The following is a 20,712-nucleotide window of genomic DNA, read 5'->3' as shown; positions in this document are numbered from 1 at the left end:
GTGATCCCATGCTACGTTGAGGTTGTAGCCTCCCCACTTAGAGTTTCACTTGACGGGTGTCGTGGGTGATTCCAGACAACGGTAAGTTAAGCTGGTGTGTGCAGGTCAGGCGTGTTTTCAATTAAAAGACCGTAGACGGAATTAGTCCGATGGACTAAAGAAATCCGTTACCCGTGGGTAAAGAGTACACCCTCTGCAGAGATTATACATCTATTCGAATAGCCGTGTCCATGGTTAAGGACTACAGTCTGGCATAGGTCAAGTGTCGGTCTTAGTGTCGGTCTTCGGAGGAAAAACTGTTAAACCAGAACTTGGATTATGACTTGTGACATGTGACGATTATGATTACTATTATTATGGACTAACCATTTGCATTATTTGAATTATTGAGTATCCCTAGGACGGTTCTACCTCCTGGATATTCACTGTAATTATCCATTATAAGCCCTTTATGTGGTGTCGCTTAGACGCCCAACTGTGGCATGCTTGTTATTTCTTTTATCTATGAGCCCTTTATGTGGTGTCGCATAGACGCCCGACTGTGGCATGCTTGTTATTTCTTTTATTTATAAGCCCTTTGTGTGGTGTCGCATAGACGCCCGACTGTGGCATGCTTGTTATTTCATTTATTTATAAGCCCTTTATGTGGTGTCGCATAGACGCCCGACTGTGGCATGCTTGTTATTTCTTTTATTTATAAGCCCTTTATGTGGTGTCGCATAGACGCCCGACTGTGGCATGCGTGTTATTTCTTTTATTTATAAGCCCTTTATGTGGTGTCGCTCAGGCGCCCGACTGAGGCATGATTTTATTTTTCTTTCCTTTCGAGGCGTCGCTTCAGACACTCGATCGGTGCATTCTATGTCTACTCTCGTAATGCATTTTTCATGAATAACTTGCATGCGTGCATCATGAATTTTGTTTATCTCGTGACTGGCGTTATGGTCATAGAATATTTTCGAAGCATGATTACCCTTGTTATATTATACCCGTGTTCTAAATGTTTGCGAGTACATTCAAACGTACTCACTGGCTTGTCCCTGGCTATTGTCTTGGCCAGATTTCTTGCGTGGAGAAGAGCGTTACGATGACAGCCCCGGAACCCATGTAAAGGTGATAGCAGCCTCGCGAAGATAGGAGTTATCCTGGTCAACTGTTCTTGTAGGAAATGGAGTCCCATAGACGCAGATGAACACCAGACCGCTTCCGCCATCAACCACTAGAAACCAAGTGTTGTGCTCATAGCCCACAATGGTCTTGTACTACATATTTTTGTACTTTGCTTGGAATTCTTGTATCAAGTTGGTGCCTCATCAGCTAACAGTAATCCTGGGGCTGGTGAGCACAAGGGCCATTTTCTGGGAATTAACATCCCGAAAATCCAGTCCTGACAGACTTGGTATCAGAGCCAGGCTGACCATTGGCTAACCCTATCTTAGCCAGGTCAATAAACCTAGGTTAACCAACCCACCAGACCTTAGCCCAACCCCGGCCAAGCTTCTCGTGTAAGATAGCCACACAGTGACCCCGACGCTTTTGGCAGTCGGTGCCCGACCTATCAGCTTAGCCTATCGATCACGCGCCAGTGACCGACACCTAACTTGTCTCATTCGCAAGCGTGCGAAGGAAGACTCCGCCCCTTTTTTATAAAAAGGGCACAACCCAGCACAGCACAGCCTCTTTCCCAAGCCAACTCACGATGCCTGGCCCCATTGTTCACAATGAGACCACAGCAACCAACCTTGGAGGTTTTGTGACCGTGCTCGCAAACCTCACCCGCCGTGCCTATGCATTAGAGGAGCCCCCAGAATATGTTGTGTACCAAGAACTCATGAGCGGTGAGAGCCGTCAGTTCTGGGCCCCCGTACACATTTATGGTAGGGGTCTATCGCCAGAACGCCCCTACAGGTTCAATGGGAGGACCACTCCCTTTGAGCCACAAGCCATCCAACTGGCAGCTCGAGAAGCTATAGTTCAACTCCGGCACTTGTCGCCCAGAGTTAACTGTCGCTCGTTCTACTACTACCCCAGTCATAACGGGTATGGTAGGCCCCCCAGGTTGCCAACGGAGATCACGAGACGGATCCTGCACTATTGCATCTGGTGCGCTATGTAAGTGCGCTGGAGGAGCTGTTCGATCAAATCACTCTTGATCTGATCGCAGCTCGTGGAGAACTGTTTCGCCGAGCCTCGGCGAGAGGAGAAGTGGAGCCCGACGCCGACAACCCAGTCGTGCTGTTCGGACACCCGATCGAGCCCTTGAGGTCTGCCCCAGCCATCGACCAAAATACGTTGGTGTCCCTAGAAGCGCTTCGTCGCCTTTTGGGAACACACTCCAACGGGGTTGTGGCCAACAACCCCCGCGAGGGTCATCATCGCTAACCCGACCCTGCAGCCCCTCAACCCCATCCGGCTAATCCCGACGGTGAAACCCGTGGAGAAGCTTCGACGTCCACTAGGCAAGCCCGCTTAGATATTAACGGTGTAGACTAAGTCACTCGAGTAGTAGCGAGCCTTATTATTTCTACGCCTTGTAATTATGTGATCCTGTATCGCCATTATTAAAGGATGTCTGGTTGTGCGCCCCAGTACCACAGACGTTTTCTCAGGACCCTGTTCTTTTGCCGTTTTCATTGTAAACATCATAGCTATGTTTATTTGTGTGTTGCAGCTTATGTTTGTACCCTAAATTCGTGCTACGAGCAAACTCTTGGTTGCAACTATGGGAGTATTATTTTTAAAACAACCCTTAGCAAATCTCGAGGACGAGATTTTTCTTAAGGGGGGTAGTGTTGTAACAGCCCAAAAATTTGACCTTGTTTTACTAATTAAAATTTTGCCAGGAAATTAAATTTTTATTTTTCTGGATTTCCCCTTTGATTTTAGAACCCCTCTTCTCTTTAATATTGTGGGTTTTTACCTCAAGTGGAAACTTTTCAAAAGTATTAGTGGACTTGTATGCTCTCTCAATAAAACAATTCTTTATCAGTGGATTTATTTGCATAATTGTTTTTCCTGAGCTTTATACTTTTAAAATGATCTTTCATTAATTTGGAGCCTCTTTTGCACTGCAACCATTTGATAAATGCTTTTAAAATTTCCACCAAAATTTGGGGATGTCATGTGGATGCTTATAATGCAACTTCATGCAAAAACCCAGTGATGTTCTTTGAAAAATTTGAGTGAATCATCCTCATCTTCATTCTGCTCCAGTTTGGTGATTTGTACTGCAACCCCATTTTATTTTGCTCTAGTACCCATGAGCTTTTTCCTACTTATAGTCCTCCATACCAAACCCTTAAGATCCAGGAGATTGGACCCATTGGAGTATTTTTAGTGCATGCAATGATAGCCTTTAGTTTCTGCCCAAAACTGGTTTTCTCAAAAACTTGCACTAACAAATTCCTGTTTTTGCCAAACTAACCTTACCACCTTCTTGAGCTCCTAAAGAGACTAGGATCTGGAGAGTTTGGCCACCCCAAGAGTTGCCTAGATGCCCATGGCATTCTGTCGAACACCCTGTGTGCAGGAACAGTTTTGGCATGTCTTTTTGTTTGCACTGTGATCTTGATCCACTGACCCAGCAACCTTGTCCACTAAGCTCCTAGCTATCCCTAACCTAGTACTGTTAATTGCCAGCCTTCCTCTCGCACTCTAGGCTGCCCTGGCTTTTCGTCGAGCATGCCCCGTGCGTGCTCTGGGCGCGCCCAGAGCGCACGTTTTGCACGCGCGCGCACTGAGCCGCCGCGTCGCACTGCCGCCCTCGTCGCGTCCCGTCCCTGGCCCCTGCTCGCCTGCTGAACCAAGCACTACACTCGCCCAATCTCCACGCCACCCCTGGCGCACTACAGCGCCGCCGTCAGAGCTTTTGGCGGCACGCCGGCGTCGGCAGCAAGCCCCTGCCATGGACGGCGCCGCCCAAGCCACCCGCGCGCGCCAGCTGCCCCCTGGGAACAGCCCGAGCTTATCCGCAAGCCGTGGGCACGCGCTCGTCGCCGCCACGTAGTCCTGCGGCTACAGCACAGCGGTCGCCGGCGATCTTATCCATGGCCGCCGCGGGACCGACCTCGAGCGCCTATATAAGGGGACTCCAAGCTCAACCTAGCACTCAAGCAACCTCAGACTTTCCCCCTAGAGCTCCCCTAGCCGCGGATTGACCGGAAGAAGCTTTCTTCCCCGCATCCGGCTACTTCGGTCGCCGCCGCAATCCGGTGCAGCACGTCGCAGCCGGACCCTTCCCCGCCTATCCAACGCCACCAGCCATGTCCCCATGGTCTTGCGGAGCTGCCCAGCACCTCAGACTCGACCAAGGACCACCGTAGCCCGAAGCCCTCTTTGCTCCCGAACCACCGTCCGCCGCGGAGCTCGCCGCCGGTGACTTCCTCCGTCCCCACCTGCCCAACGACCACCGGGAGGACCGCCCAGGTCTGGCGGGTCCATCTTTGCCCTCAGCTGCCCTCGAAGAGCCGCCGTTCATCGACGGCGATCGTCGGAGGCCCGCCACCGTTCGGGCAGAGAGGGAGGAGGGAGGGAAGACCAGTCAAACCTGACCAGTGGGCCCCCTGGACCCACTGTCAGCGACCCGCGCGCCCATCTACTCTGGTTAAGTGATAGCGCAAAATCCCGAGTACGTCTCCTCTGCTTCGAAAGCGTATTCTCCCCCGAAGCGTTTTCTTTTTGTGATTTTATTAAAAACAGAACTTTGACTGATCTTTGACTGGCTATATCTTTTAAAATAAAACTCCAAATGAGTTGATTCTTTTTCCTACCTCCCTCAAATTTCATCTAGTTCAATTTAAGCTTTATTTCAAAAATATTTGGGACAACTTTTTGTACTGTATTTGAAATGTGTGTTATTTGAATATTTCTCAAAATAGGATTTTGGAGAAAAGGCAAGCTTAAAAAAATGCACCCCACATGCATACACTTGAAGGCAAGCATTCTGAACCCTGGCTTAATATTTTTTTGGATGTTGTTGATACGGTTACAACATCACCTTGACTTGGAGCATACGCTATTTTATGTGACGGTAAGATCATACGCATGAGTGCATAATGGAGATTTCCTTGCTGTTATAAAAGGATATGCTGGTGATAGTGATCATCCTCGTAAGCTTCTCATGCATGCCGGAAGGAAGTCGGGAAAGTCGCGGTCTTGGGTAGACGCGAGCTTGTCCCTAGTTCCTCGTTGAGACGAGTATGTCCGGTATGGCATGGTGGGGCTTGATGAGTGTTAAGCTTATCTGTTATTGGTAATATTTTGTTATGCTAATCATGCAGGGAATACTTGAATCTCCTGAGTCGGCCTTAGATCGAGTCTTGTCCAGTAACTCCCACACTTGCTTCGTACTACCACTTGTCCCTGCCATAGGTAGGGTACGGTTCAGTAAGTTGTCAACCCCTTTCTAGCACACACCGTACAGAGAGGCCGTGATGAGGGTCCCATGGCCATGGATTAAAGCCAGTCATCCAGTCCGGGGCATGGGTGTTTCGGTTGTAGCCGAAGGGGTAGCTCCCCTAGTTTGCGCGCGGTATAAATTTTGTGATCCCATGCTACGTCGAGGTTGTAGCCTCCCCACTTAGAGTTTCGCTTGACGGGTGTCGTGGGTGATTCCAGACACCGGTAAGTTAAGCTGGTGTGTGCAGGTCAGGCGTGTTTTCAATTAAAAGACCATATACGGAATTAGTCCGATGGACTAAAGAAATCCGTTACCCGTGGGTAAAGAGTACACCCTCTGCAGAGATTATACATCTATTCGAATAGCCATGTCCATGGTTAAGGACTACAGTCTGGGATAGGTCAAGTGTCGGTCTTAGTGTCGGTCTTCGGAGGAAAAACTGTTAAACCAGAACTTGGATTATGACTTGTGACATGTGACGATTATGATTACTATTATTATGGACTAACCATTTGCATTATTTGAATTATTGAGTATCCCTGGGATGGTTCTCCCTCCTGGATATTCACTGTGATTATCCATTATAAGCCCTTTATGTGGTGTCGCTTAGACGCCCGACTGTGGCATGCTTGTTATTTCTTTTATCTATGAGCCCTTTATGTGGTGTCGCATAGACGCCCGACTGTGGCATGCTTGTTATTTCTTTTATTTATAAGCCCTTTATGTGGTGTCGCATAGACGCCCGACTGTGGCATGCTTGTTATTTCTTTTATTTATAAGCCCTTTATGTGGTGTCGCATAGACGCCCGACTGTGGCATGCTTGTTATTTCTTATTTATAAGCCCTTTATGTGGTGTCGCATAGACGCCCGACTGTGGCATGCGTGTTATTTCTTTTATTTATAAGCCCTTTATGTGGTGTCGCTCAGGCGCCCGACTGAGGCATGATTTTATTTTTCTTTCCTTTCGAGGCGTCGCTTCAGACACTCGATCGGTGCATTCTATGTCTACTCTCGTAATGCATTTTTCATGAATAACTTGCATGCGTGCATCATGAATTTTGTTTATCTCGTGACTGACGTTATGGTCATAGAATATTTTGGGAGCATGATTACCCCTTGTTATATTATACCCATGTTCTAAATGTTTGCGAGTACATTCAAACGTACTCACTGGCTTGTCCCTGGCTATTGTCTTGGCCAGATTTCTTGCGTGGAGAAGAGCGTTACGACGACAGCCCCGGAACCCATGTAAAGGTGATAGCAGCCTCGCGAAGATAGGAGTTATCCTGGTCAGCTGTTCTTGTGGGAAATGGAGTCCCATAGATGCAGATGAACCCCAGACCGCTTCCGCCATCAACCACTAGAAACCAAGTGTTGGACTCATAGGCCACAATGGTCTTGTACTACATATTTTTGTACTTTGCTTGGAATTTTTGTATCAATTTGGTGCCTCATCAGCTAATAGTAATCCTGGGGCTGGTGAGCACAAGGGCCATTTTCTGGGAATTAATATCCCGAAAATCCGGTCCTGACATGTACACCGGTCACACTGGTCAGAACAAATGGAGCACTGAATGGTTCACAAAAACCAAGGGGTTTGTGCGAGCCGCATTTGCAAATGGCCAGAGGAAAACCTGGTGCCCCTGTTTACGGTGCGGCAATTGGGAAAAGAGGACAGAGGCTGAAATGGGCAAACACCTGCAGAAGAGTGGTTTTACGCCCGATTATACGGTGTGGACATTTCATGGTGAGTCTGCCCAACGTGACCGAGCTGAGGTGGATCGTCGTCGCACCGACGAGCATGGTACCGGGACGGAAAACATGGTGCAAGACTTCGATGATGCTCGGGATTCGGATGAGGAGATGGAGGAATCTGCAAAGGCCTTCAACGAAATGTTGGAGTCTTCAAAACGTCTGCTCCATGAGCACACTGAGCTTTGTCAGTTGGATGCCATCTCACGAGTAATGGCTCTGAAGGCTCAGTTCAACTTGGGCAGAGAATGCTACGATGCAATGATGACAGTATTTGGACGCTTTCTACCCAAAGGCCATGTAATGCCTGCAAACCTGTACCAGTCGGACAAAATCCTCCGTGCACTGAAGATGCCCTATGATAAGATACATGCCTGTGAGAAAGGATGTGTCTTGTTTAGGCTTGACTATGCGGACTTGAACTATTGTCCCATTTGCAAGTCTTCCAGGTATGTTGTGGTAGACAACGGTATGGGTGAGAAGACACAGACCAAAATCCCAGTTAGTGTTCTTCGGTATATGCCAATCGTACCAAGACTTCAACGTCTTTTCATGGTCGAAGAGACGGCCAGACAGATGACATGGCACAAAACGGGCAAAAGAACCGAACTAGATGCAGATGGGAATCTAATGATTGTACACACATTGGATGGTGTTGCGTGGAAAAAGTTTGATGAATTACATGCTGACAAAGCGGCAGATCCGAGGCATCCTCGAGTCGGCATCAGCACGGATGGGTTCAGTGTGTTTGGTATGACGGCAGCCCAATACAGTTGTTGGCCCGTATTTGTCTTTCCACTCAGTCTCCCCCCCCCCGGACAGATTATGCAAAGAAAGAACATTTTCCTGACGTTGATAATTCCAGGGCCCAACTATCCGGGGAAAAATATGAATGTGTACATGCAGCCGCTTAAGGACGAATTGCAAGAAGCCTGGGATAGTGGGTTCAAGACATACGACGCCTATAGCAAACGGAACTTCATAATGCGTGTCTGGTACATGTACTCGACGCATGACTTGCCGGCGTATGCGCTATTCGTTGGCTGGTGTGTGCATGGAAGGTTCCCATGCCCCACATGCAAGGGAGCTCTTGAGTTTCGTTGGCTTCAGGCCGGTCGCAAGTTTTCTTCCTTCGACATGCATAGACAGTTCCTGAATCCTCGCCATAAGTTCAGGAAAGACAAGAAGAACTTCATCAGAGGTAGATTTGTCAAAAACTCTGCACCACCTACATTGACAGGCCAACAGACCCTGGATCAGTTAAACGCTCTTGAGCCAGATCCAGAGCGTCCAGGGTACTTCAAGGGGTATAATTCTAAGCACGCCTAGACTCACAAAACATGCTTATGGGATCTGCCTTACTTCAAAGACCTCCTTTTCCCACACAACATCGACGTGATGCACACTGAGAAGAATATCGCCGAGGCACTTTTTGGTACATTGTTCGGCATAGATGGGAAGTCAAAGGATAATACTAAGGCTAGAGTCGATCTGGAGGTGCTATGTGATAGGCCGTTACAAAACATGAAAGAACCGAAAGGAAAGCAGAACTGGACAAAGCCGAAGGCATGGTTCAATCTTGGAAGGCCAGCTATGAGGGAAATTATCTTGTGGGTGAAAATGCAGTTGATGTTCCCCGATGGGTATGCAGCGAATCTAAAGAGGGGAGCCAGTCTTGATAAATTGAAGATATTTGGTCTCAAGAGTCATGATTGGCACATATGGATTGAGCAGGTAATGCCGGTGATGTTGCGTGGCTTCATCCCAGAGGATGAATGGTTAGTACTGGCAGAACTCAGCTATTTCTTCCGTGTTCTTTGTGCGAAAGAACTATCGCCTGGCGTGCTAGAAGAAATGGAAGAGTTGGCGCTGGAGTTGATCTGCAAGTTAGAGAAGATCTTTCCACCAGGCTTCTTTAATCCAATGCAACATTTGATTTTGCATCTCCCGACCGAGGCAAGATTGGGGGGGCCCGTGCAAAATCGTTGGTGCTACCCAACTGAGAGGATGCAGAAGACGCTTTGACAAAAATGTAAAAATAAACGTAGAATTGAAGCATCGATGGCTGAGGCATTCATCACTGAGGAGGCAGCAACCTTCGTCACAGCACACTACGAAGCCAAAAATCGTCATTTGCATAATCCGAAGCCTCGGTACAATGCTGACGACCCTAAAAAGGGTGGATCCAACCTCAGCCTATTCAAAGGGAATCTCGCACCAGCCAGTGTTTCAAATCCAGTATCTTTGGATAACGAACAATGGCGGACCATTTCGTTGTATATCTTCAACAACCTGATAGAAGTGCGGCCGTACATCGAGTAAGTTCTCGGTACATTGTTTCGCAACTTCTATTTCCTTTGAACTGCTCTTATTCCTGGATATTTCATACAGTCGATACGTCGCCTTATTCTCGTATGGAGCTGTGATCCAAAAGGATTCTGTCGAAGAGTATGAGCTTCTCGCAAAGCAAGGAGGCGGCTATCCCGGTTTCATCTCTTGGTTCAAACAAACAGTATTTTCTATTAGACAATTTCATTTCATTCGCTAATTTGTGCGTAATGCAACAATCCTTTCATATTAAACTTGTAGGCTAATTCAGAGTCTATGGACGCCGAATTGAGACAAGTCGCTAATGGTTTTGACTATAAGGTCCGTTCATTTGACAAATACGACATCAACGGGTATCGCTTTCGTACCTATGGCAAAGAGCTATCTATGGCCGACCGAAAGTCTACAAATTGTTGTGTATCTGCTATCGGCGAAGGAGGTACCGAGTATTATGGGAGAGTTGAAGCAATTTATGAACATCTATTCTATGGTGAAAACCCACCGAATGTCGTAGTCTTCAAATGTTATTGGTTTCAGCCGAAGGAGACTAGAAGGACTCATGAACATATAGGGCTAGTTCAAATCAACCAAAGCACCCATTTAGATGTTCCTGATGTCTATATTACGGCTCAACAGGCGACCAAAGTATTCTATCTACCGTGGGCCTGCCAAACTAATCCAAATCTGAAAGGTTGGGATGTCGTTTATGAAGTGCCGCCACGTGCTAGACTATCTCCCCCAAAGGAAGAGGATTACGAACCTCACATTAACCCAGACACATATGAAGGAGAATTCTTCCAAGAGACACGTCTTTCCAAAAAGCGTTTCAAAAACCGCTATACTTCACCCCAAAACATTGAAGTAGACAGCGACAGTGAATCCGACATCACCCCAGAGGAGGAACAAGAAGAGCCGGAACAAGAAGAGGTTACTGCTGCGGATGACCTATCATTGCTTGACCGATTACATCAAGGTGGCCTTCCACATGTTGATGCCACTGAAACCTATGAGCCCGTCATTGATTATAGTGATGATGATGATTATGCATTTATTGATGATACTGATCGAGATTATTAGTAGTGTCAGGTATTAATTTTTTTTATGTTGTACTTGATGATGATACACTTAAGTGATACACATATTATTATTCATGTCGGTCTTTTTTTTTATGTTGTACAAATTTCGTTTACTGTTTGTCATGGCAGGTGTTGAAAGATGGTGGGCGCTGGTCGGGAGCGCGCCAAGGCCCCTTCTTCGTCGGCGCGTGGTGTGAGGTCTTCCATTCCACACGCACCTCTCCGCCGAGCGTTGCTGGACAGTATGGCGACACCGCCGGGCCCTTCTTCATCGACCGCGGTGCCCAGCAGGGGACGAGGTAGGAAGAGCGGAGGTGGGGCACGTGGTCGCGGGAGAGGAGGTAGGGTGACTGCTACGGCGCCTTCCTCGCCGCCACCCCCAGCTGTTTCACCCGAGCACGTGACTGCTAGGGTGGACTCGTCCGAGGAGGAGGCTACACGGACTCCGGTCCACGAGCCTCCGGTCCACGGGTCTTGGGCCCACGAGCCTCGGGTCGACTGGCCTTCGGCCCACGAGAGTTCGGCCCACGAGACCCCGGAGGAGCACACGTCTGGATGGGGTACCTGGCCGGATCAGCCCGAGGAGCCGAGTGGCCATGCTGATGATGGCGGGGAGCCGACTGATATTGAGGAGGAGGGGGGCACCGTCTACCAGCGTGGTGCTACACGGCTCCCGTCCGTGCCGGCGACCCACGAGCAGAGGTGGTTGATTTTCCCTGATGGGGAGAGGTAAGTGCATTTAATATTTTTGTACCTTCTGCATTCACGTTTCTTCAAATAACTAATGCGTTGGCCTTGTCATGCTGCAGGGGTTGGGACCACCATCATAGTGTCCGCCGGCCCAACTCCGTCCTTGGAGTTCTTTGCCGGCAAAACTTCCCGGGGTTTGTCACATTGCCTGGTGAGGGTCGGCTTCTAGAGCTTGGATTGAGCTGGGAGCACTACTTGGCTGCCCCGGCCCCGCCGTTTGAGATTATCGACGGTGTCTTGTGCGACCCGAGGGCAGACATGGTGATCAGAAAGTTCTGGGTAATTTCTCCTTTACACATTTAAAAATCTTCAACTAGCTAGTTATTAATTGTACTAATCAATATTGTCTCATTTGATTGCAGACATTCTACAGGTGTGAGGAGGGATACGAGGAAGACGCGGCACATGTTATCGAGAACGTCTACAAGCGCCTACTACAGAACTTACGGCACGAGGCTCGGGTGCAGGCTGTTCGAGACTACTACGCCTTGCGTGGTATCAAGAAGACCAAGCCGGCGTGCCGCGATAAGTTCCTGAGTAAGGAGCAGTACATGAAGGTAATTCTTAAGGCCTTCTGCTTAAGTTCCTTCATTTAGTAATTCTTAGCCGTAGCGCTCAAGTTTCTATTTGCTAACTTAGGCGCCTCCGAGATGGTGTGCGGATCGGATGGATTGTTGGGAGGTGTTGGTCAATGAGTGGTGCTCAAAAGAATGGCTAGCCCTCCACAATGAGGCCAAGGACAAACGTGCCCAAATGGAAGGTGTGCCACACCATCAAGGCAGCTCCAACTTATATCAGTTCGGGCGGAACTGGGTATGTGGTTTGCTTCATGATTCATGCAATTCATTCATCATGCTAGCTTGAGCCCTTTAATTACTAATTTACATTTTTCTCTCTCTTTCAGGCACGCCACAATAAGGTGGATAAGGTGCCAGAGGTGTACGACCTGTATGCCATGGCCCACACTGCCTCTTTCAAGAAAGTCAAGGCATTCTCTCAGTCTAACCTCGATGATGCAAACAACTTCACCAACATCTCCTCCCACAACAAGCTCGTGAGATATAGAGATGAGGGGAAGGCGAGGAAAGGGGAGGACTTTAACCCGAGCCAGGGTCCCATTGATCCAGAGCTGGTGATGATATCTGGTGGCGGGAGGTCCCATGGCTCCATAGCCATTGGAGATGGACTTATCCGTTGTCCTAGCAATCTCCCGGAGATCAAGGCGCGCCAGTCGAGCTCCGCTCCTGAGATAAGGCCTCGTGAACAGCCAGTGCAACTCGCCATCAAGGTTAGTGATACGTACTCAGCTATCTTTCTCCATTACATTGTGTGCGCTTCCATCAATGATTACAAATGGTCATGTGAGTGGTGTTGCAGGCTGCTATACAGAGTGAGAGAGATAGAATGGAGAAACTTCTGGCGGAGGCGGCGGAGAGGCAGCGGGAGTTGGAGGAGAGGACGACAAAGATGTTGGAGGAGGAGAGGGCACAGAATGACATGCAGGCAAGGGCCATGTACGAGCTCCTTGTGGTAAGTTTCTTCTGCAGATTAGCCAAAACATTCATGTAGTGTTTGTCTCATTACTAACTAGTATGACTGAGTCGTCAAAACCAAATGTGCAGTCTGTGTGCGAGAAGACCGGTCAGACCGCTCCGCCGATGCCAGTGATTGCTCCTGGGACCACGGTGAGTTTAATTTGAATGGACATTACTTGCTAGTCTTAACATTTGAGTGTCATCATGCTAACAAGACATTGGAAATGATCTTTGGTGCAGCGTAACTCTAGACAAGCATCGCACGATCCTTCTCCAGCTACCGACACGAGCCAGCCCGCTCCTACACCTCCTGGATCATGGTAAGTTTATCTAGTGTTTTGCTTAACACATGCATAAAGACCTAGACTTAGCTTTATTTCCTCCAATGCTTACCATAATGACCTAGACTTAGCTTCTTCTCCTCCAAAATGACTTAATAAGCTTACTGACCTCCAAAACCATCCATTTACCTAAGTTAGCTCTAAAACGATCTGTACTTAGCTTACTTATGTCAAAAATTGCATAATTAGCTTAGTTAGCTCATAAACGATCCATTTTACCTAAGTTAGCTCTAAAATGACCCATTTTACCTTGGTTAGCTTATAAATGATCCAGTTCATCCAAGTTAGCTAAAAATGACCCATTTTACCTAGATTAGCTCCTAAATGATCCATTTTACCTACGTTAGCTTTAAAATGACTCATTTCACCTAGGTTAGCTCCAAAATGACCCATCTTACCTAGGTTATCTCATAAACGATCCATTTCAACTAATTTAGCTCATAAACGATCCATTTCACCAAGTTAGCTCAAAAACGATCCATTTCACCTAAATTAGCTCTTAAATGATCCATTTCACCTAAGTTAGCTCAAAAAGATCCATTTCAACTAAATTAGCTCATAAATGATCCATTTCACCTAAGTTAGCTCAAAAACGATCCATTTCAACTAAGTTAGCTCATAAATGATCCATTTCACCTAAGTTAGCTAAAAAACGATCCATTTCACCTTAGTTACCTCAAAAACGATCCATTTGACCTTAGTTAGCTCATAAACGACCCATTTCAACTAAGTTAGCTCATAAATGATCCATTTCACCTTAGCTAGCTCATAAAACGACCCATTTCAACTTAGTTAGCTCATATATGATCCATTTCACGTAAGTTAGCTCATAAATGACATATACTTCTTGTTCTAGTCTTCTTCTTGTTCTACTCTTCTTGTTCTAGTCTTCTTATTCTAGTCACCTATTTCTAACTTTCTTATTTTGCCATTTTGCAGATTTCATTATGTGCTGGATGGAGTGCTTGTTCTACTCTTCTTGTTCTAGTCTTCTTATTCTAGTCACCTTAGCTATGGAGTGCTTGTTTATGTATGGATGGAACTTGCTTATGTATGAATGGATGGAACTTGCTTATGTAATATGTATGGATGGAACTTGCTTATGTATGAATGGATGGAACTTGCTTATGTATGAATGGATGGAACTTATGTGCTGGATATATGTGATATGTTTACTGTTAAATAGGCCTGTGAAATATATCTATATATGTCATATATATTTGTTGTGAAATTTTTTGGATTTAATAAAAAACAGAAAAAAGAGCCAATATGCAGGCTCTTTGCTGTCTGCCACCGACGGCAACGGGCTCTTTGCCGTCAGCCGCAGACGGCAAAGAAGCCACGTGGCAGCCAACTGTGCTTCCTGGGAGCTGACCAATTTGGTCAGTTTGCCTCCAGTGGCAGACGGCAAAGACACTAGAAAGTTTGCCTACAGTGGCAGATGGCAAAGACACTAGAAAGTTTGCCTACAGTGGCAGACGGCAAAGACACTAGAAAGTTTGCCTACAGTGGCAGACGGCAAAGACACTAGAAAGTTTGCCGTCAGCGGCGGACGACAAAGGCCTGCCGTTAGCCACTTAACGGACTGACAGCGCAATTATTGCCGTCTGCTCTCTTTGCCGTCCGCTGCAGACGGCAAAGGCCCTTTGCCGTCAGCCGCCAGGAAGCAGACGGCAAAGTAGCTCTTTACCGTAGCCTACTTTGCCGGAGCCTTTTGCCGTCCGCGGCTGACGGCAAAGGCCTTTGCCGTCCGCCGTGGCAGACGGCAAAATAGCTGATTCCTGTAGTGAATATGCTTAGCCTTCACCAATTTAAATTGATGAAAGCAACGGATTTGGCATACTAGTTATTCTCGTAGAAAGGATTAAGATAGATATGGCGCAAACTTGGGAAGGTCTTCAACGAACCACCGGTAGGATTGGAAAGAACGAATGAATCTATATGATAACGAAGGAAGAGAAATCTTGAATGAACCACCATAAGAACTGAAGATGAACGAAGAAAAGATAAAGAAACACTGGGAAGAATTAGAAAATGAACGAAGATACTTGAAAGAATTTAGATACAAGTGAACGCAGAGATCAAGAGCTGACTAGAGGATACTTGAAAGATTCACCTATAAGATTTGGAGAACGAGAGAAGCTGAGAATGAATAATGCTTGAGATGATGGCTCCGGAGAATCAACTTGAAAAGACTCCTGAACTGCTCCGGATGGGTGAAAAGAATTCTCACAATCGAAAATAATTATGAGAGGATGGCATCAAGCTAGAACCATGAATCTTTGGAAGAACGGGTAAGGATTTAAGAGGAACTCTTCTTTGGTGATACGAGAATGATGACGAGAAACACCACCATGAATTGTTGAGATACTCCGGGATGACAAATATAAAGGTTGGACCAACGATGAAAAGAATTTGAAAGATCTTGGAGAAAGACATTTTACTAATCAAAATTCATTCTTACGTCAAACTTTGAAGAGAATTTTGAGAATCGCTCCGGATAAATTAGAAGAGTCAGGTAAGATCCTGGGAAAAGACCTGTGGGTTAGGGCCCACTCAAAAGGAACACCGTTGAAATGATTACTTGAAAAGGAGATTGCACCGGTTGAATTAAATGGCTTGAATGAGGTAACCAGCTCGAAATAGTTAGAATTGATGCGGAGTGGAAACACAAATCTTCAGAGATATCTTCAGCACTCCGGAACAATTGAATAGCAAGTGGGGAATGATTAAGAGGTACACCGGTATGGGAAAGCATTTGAAACAAGGAAAGGAATGTGACCAACATTGAAGGCTTGAATTTAATCCACCGGAGAAGAAAAAGAACGAATAATGATGAAGTTAAGGCTCCGTTAGTATCTTCATGGGAAATCACCGGATAAGAACATTGAAAGAAAAGAATGAAGAGACTTCGCATCAATAAAATGGATACTTGATTAAGAAATCTGAGTCCTTGAAGAAAAGGGTGGGAGGGTGGGAAAAACAAAGGCAACTTGGGACGGATGAAACAAGCACCGTTGAGAAAACTTAGAATTGATCTCGCGAATGTTGAAATGATCGGATCCACTTGAAGAGAAGCACACCAGATGAAAAGAATTAATATGACAACCTCGATGATCGAAAGGATTAGCAACCACATAGAAATATGAGAACACCGCTTAGGAAGGTATGGATCAACACTTGACAATGAAGCAACTCGAATACCACAAAACAAAACAAAGGATTTGGCTTGCGGAATAAGCCGGAACAAACATATGATAGAGATTTCGTCCGAAGTTTTCGTGGTGGGGCCCACACGGGCTCGATCGTACAGCATCATCATGTACAAGGCAGTGCACATGACATACGAAGCGTCCCCGAGTCGGCATAGCCAAGGACTCTTTAAGACACTACAAGACCACTGTAAAACCAACCGTGGAAAGGCGGACCACTAGACGTCGAACCCCAATCTCATATCATGCATCTATCGGAAAGATATCCTAGGAGCTACTTGAATTCCCACTTATAAACTCCCGAAACTTTCTGGTTATGCAATCATGTGTTGGGGATACAGGGGACACAAAATATATCACCCAAACTAACAATACCTAGATCCAGCTGTATCCATCCTTCAACACATAACCAAGAAACCTTCGGAAATCATTTACCTCAACCTTCGAAAAGCATCCGTTATACGAGTTATGGCAATACTCCCGAACTCCCGCCCCAGTACTGGGTGGCGTCGAGGTGATCTCACCAACAACTACATAAAAGAGATTTCGATGTCGGCGAAACTCAGGTATTCCAGAACTGCAACGATAAAATTGTGACGACAACACCTCGGAGCTCAACTCCCTAGGACACTGCCACAACCCCTAAATGTCAGGAGGCACCAAGAACAATGATCTCGTCACAAAACCATCGGAACAATTCTAAGATACCCGCGTGATCCTAAAATAAAAATTTAGTGAAATTTGAGGAGAGAAGAGTCAAAACTTCTACGTCAGGAGGCCTCACCAGAGCGACGAAGGGACTGAGGAGTAAAAAGAATCCTACTCTCCGATACATATAATCCTAAGACTCAAAACATTTTGTTCTAGACTCAACAACGCCAGCGATTCGATCAAGCAGGGGGCTCCTAAGTCGGGGATGGCTCTGATTACCAACTTGTCATGCCCACGATGCGGCTATATCTCCCACGTGTCGAGGCACGACTTAGAGGCATAACCGCATTGTGGTTTTGTCGCAAGAAGGGTCATCTTCACACAATCCCATGTAATTAACAAGAATGGGATAAAGAGTTGGCTTATAATCACCACTTCACACAATACATAATAAAATCATACATCATTCAAAGTACACACATAGGTCCGACTACGGAACCAAAATAAAAGAAGACAACCCAACTGCTAGATCCCTGATCGTCCCAACTTGGCTCCACTACTGATCATCAGGAAAAAGAAACAACACAACAAACAAGATCTTCATCGAGCTCCCACTTGAGCTCGGTTGCGTCACCTGCACTGGTATCATCGGCACCTGCAACTGTTTGGAAGTATCTGTGAGTCACGAGGACTCAGCAATCTCACACCCGTGAGATCAGGACTATTTAAGCTTAAGGTAGGAAAGGGGTAAAGTGGTGAGGTTGCAGCAGCGACTAAGCAAGTATGGTGGCTAACTTACGCAAACAAGAGCGAGAAGAGAAGCAAAGGAACGGACGTCATCTAGTAATGATCAAGAAGTGATCCTGAACTCCTACTTACGTCAAACATAACCCAAAAGCCGTGTTCACTTCCCGGGCTCCGCCGAAAAGAGACCATCACGGCTACACACGCGGTTGATGCGTTTTAATTAAGTCAAGTGTCAAGTTCTCTACAACCGGATATTAACAAATTCCCATCTGCCACATAACCGCGGGCACGGCTTCCAGAAGATAATACCCTGCAGGGGTGTCCCAACTTAGCCCATTATAAGCTCTCACGGTCAACGAAGGATAAACCTTCTCCCAGGAAGAGCCGATAAGTCTCGGAATCCCGGTTTACAAGACATTTCGACAATGGTAAAACAAGACCAGCAAAGCCGCCCGATGTGCCGACAAATCCCGATAGGAGCTGCACATATCTCGTTCTCAGGGCACACCAGATGAGCCAGACGTCGGGTTGGCATAGACCCTGGTTGCCCAGGGGGCACCGGACATCGCTCGGTTTGGACCAGCACTCGAAGGAGCACTGGCCCGGGGGGGGGGGGGGTAAATAAAGATGACCCTTGAGTCTGCAGAACCCAAGGGAAAAAGGCTTAGGTAGGCAAATGGTAAAACCAAGGTTGGGCCTTGCTGGAGGAGTTTTATTCAAAGCGAACTGTCAAGGGGGTCCCATAAATCACCCAACCGCGTAAGGAACGCAAAATCCAGGAACATAACCCCGGTATGACGGAAACTAGGGCGGCAATAGTGGAACAAAACACCAGGCATAAGGCCGAGCCTTCCACCCTTTACCAAGTATATAGATGCATTAATAATATAAGAGATATTGTGATATCCCAACATAAACATAATCCAACATGGAGCAATCTTCATCTTCATCTGCAACTAGCAACGCTATAAGAGGGGCTGAGCGAAAGCGGTAACATAGCCAAACAACGGTTTGCTAGGTAGGATGGTTAGAGGCTTGACATGGCAATATGGGAGGCATGATATAGCAAGTGGTAGGTAGCGCAGCATGGCAATAGAACGAACAACTAGCACAGCAAAGATAGAAGTGCTTTCGAGGGTATGGTCATCTTGCCTGCAAGGTTCTCAGAGTTGTCGAAAACTTGATCCTCGTAAGCGTAGTCAACAGGTTCCTCGTTCACGAACTCGTCTCTCGGCTCTACCCAAAACAAGAACACAAGCAGGGAACCACAATCAATCACGGGAAATGCACAAGCAACATGATGCAAAACATGCATGATATGCGATGCGTATGCGTGCTCTGGAGGAAAAATGATGAACAAGGCAGTAACATGGCAAACCAAGCATGCCACTGGAAAGATGAGATGATTTCGGTCGAAATCGATATAAAGATCACCGGAAACAGATGCACGGTTTGCAAATGGCAAGCAAAACAATAATGACACGAATCTGTGATTAACAGCCAGATAGCACTTAAAATACAACAAGTAAAAAAGCTACAGCACCCCAACATAGCAACAAAGCATATGGCAGTAGTCTACAGGAGATGCTTGACAAAAGATGAACACTGAGCTACGGCTAGATCACAACATAACAGGTTCAAACAAGCATGGCAAAAGTGCAAAAGATATCAGGTTCACAGACTTGGTGAAATTACTGGACATGGCATAAACAGCAACAGGTAGCAATGTTCAGAGCAAGCAATCAACATCTTACAGGAACTTAACATGGCAAAACAAGGCATGGCATGAATCTACTAAATGCATATGACAAAAGTCCCTTACTGACCATAAGCCAAAGAGGGCCAGAAGATATGATGGCAACCATGTAAACATAGCAAGTTTCGTTAACAGGTTTCAGACATGGCAAAAAAACAGAGCATGGCAGAAACAGACATTAAGAGGGCATCTTGGTGAGCTTGATGCACTCACCACAAAGCAATGCATGACAAAAAAATCATACCTACGCAAGATGGCATGTTTATGAAGCTATCCATGGCAAGAGCAAATACATAGCATGTATGAAACAACTACAACAACCTTGGCAATATTAAATAACACGTAAACAATCTGCCAGATATATTTTATAGCAAAAGTAGAGCAAGATTGAGTAATGCTAGGGTACTCCATAATTGCAAACAGAGGCATGAATGGATAGGGCATAACCATATCTACAAAACATCCTTACTGAACATCTCCAAAAGGAGCACGGATCTCTCTTTAGCCACATGGATACATAGCAACAAAATAACAGCAGTCACAGACTTGGTAAAATTACCAAGTCCCTAAAATCAGAAACATCACGAAGCCTAGTTTGCATGCTTGTGCTAGTCACCACAGAGATCACAAAAATACATGGCATACACCTCTGTAAAGATGGCATGGCATACATCAAAACACATGTAGAGCTCATGCCCATAAGATGCACAGATTAAAAGAAACAAAAATAACAAATCCTCAAGTTCTGATAAGTAACAGCAGATAACAGCAACTAGCACTTTTGCACCAGAGATTTGGGCATCAAGATGGACTCAAGTGAACATGGTGCAATGGAATAAAATGAAGAGCATCTCGAGGCGAACATTTCGATATATTACGCGCACGAAACGGAGCTATATGCAGGGAATTAGCATGCGATGAACAGAGGCATGTAATGTCAAAATTATGGGACTTGGAGAAATCGAGGGGAGGGGAAAAAGTCATCCTCCGGGATTTGGATCGGGATCTGGCGCTCGAGGTCGCCGGAGTTGGAAGGGGCGCGACGCTAGAGAGGCGGGACGGCGGGGGTCCGGCGAGGGAGGACGGGGCGGAGCTCATCGGCGGCGGGGTCGTGCGGCCACCGAAGGGAGGTGCGGGGCCACGGCGGCGGCGAGCAAGGGCGACA

Source organism: Aegilops tauschii, chromosome 6, assembly GCF_002575655.3.
Source record: "Aegilops tauschii subsp. strangulata cultivar AL8/78 chromosome 6, Aet v6.0, whole genome shotgun sequence".
Classification (NCBI taxonomy): Eukaryota; Viridiplantae; Streptophyta; class Magnoliopsida; order Poales; family Poaceae; genus Aegilops; species Aegilops tauschii.
Note: the sequence above shows the minus strand (reverse complement) of the source record.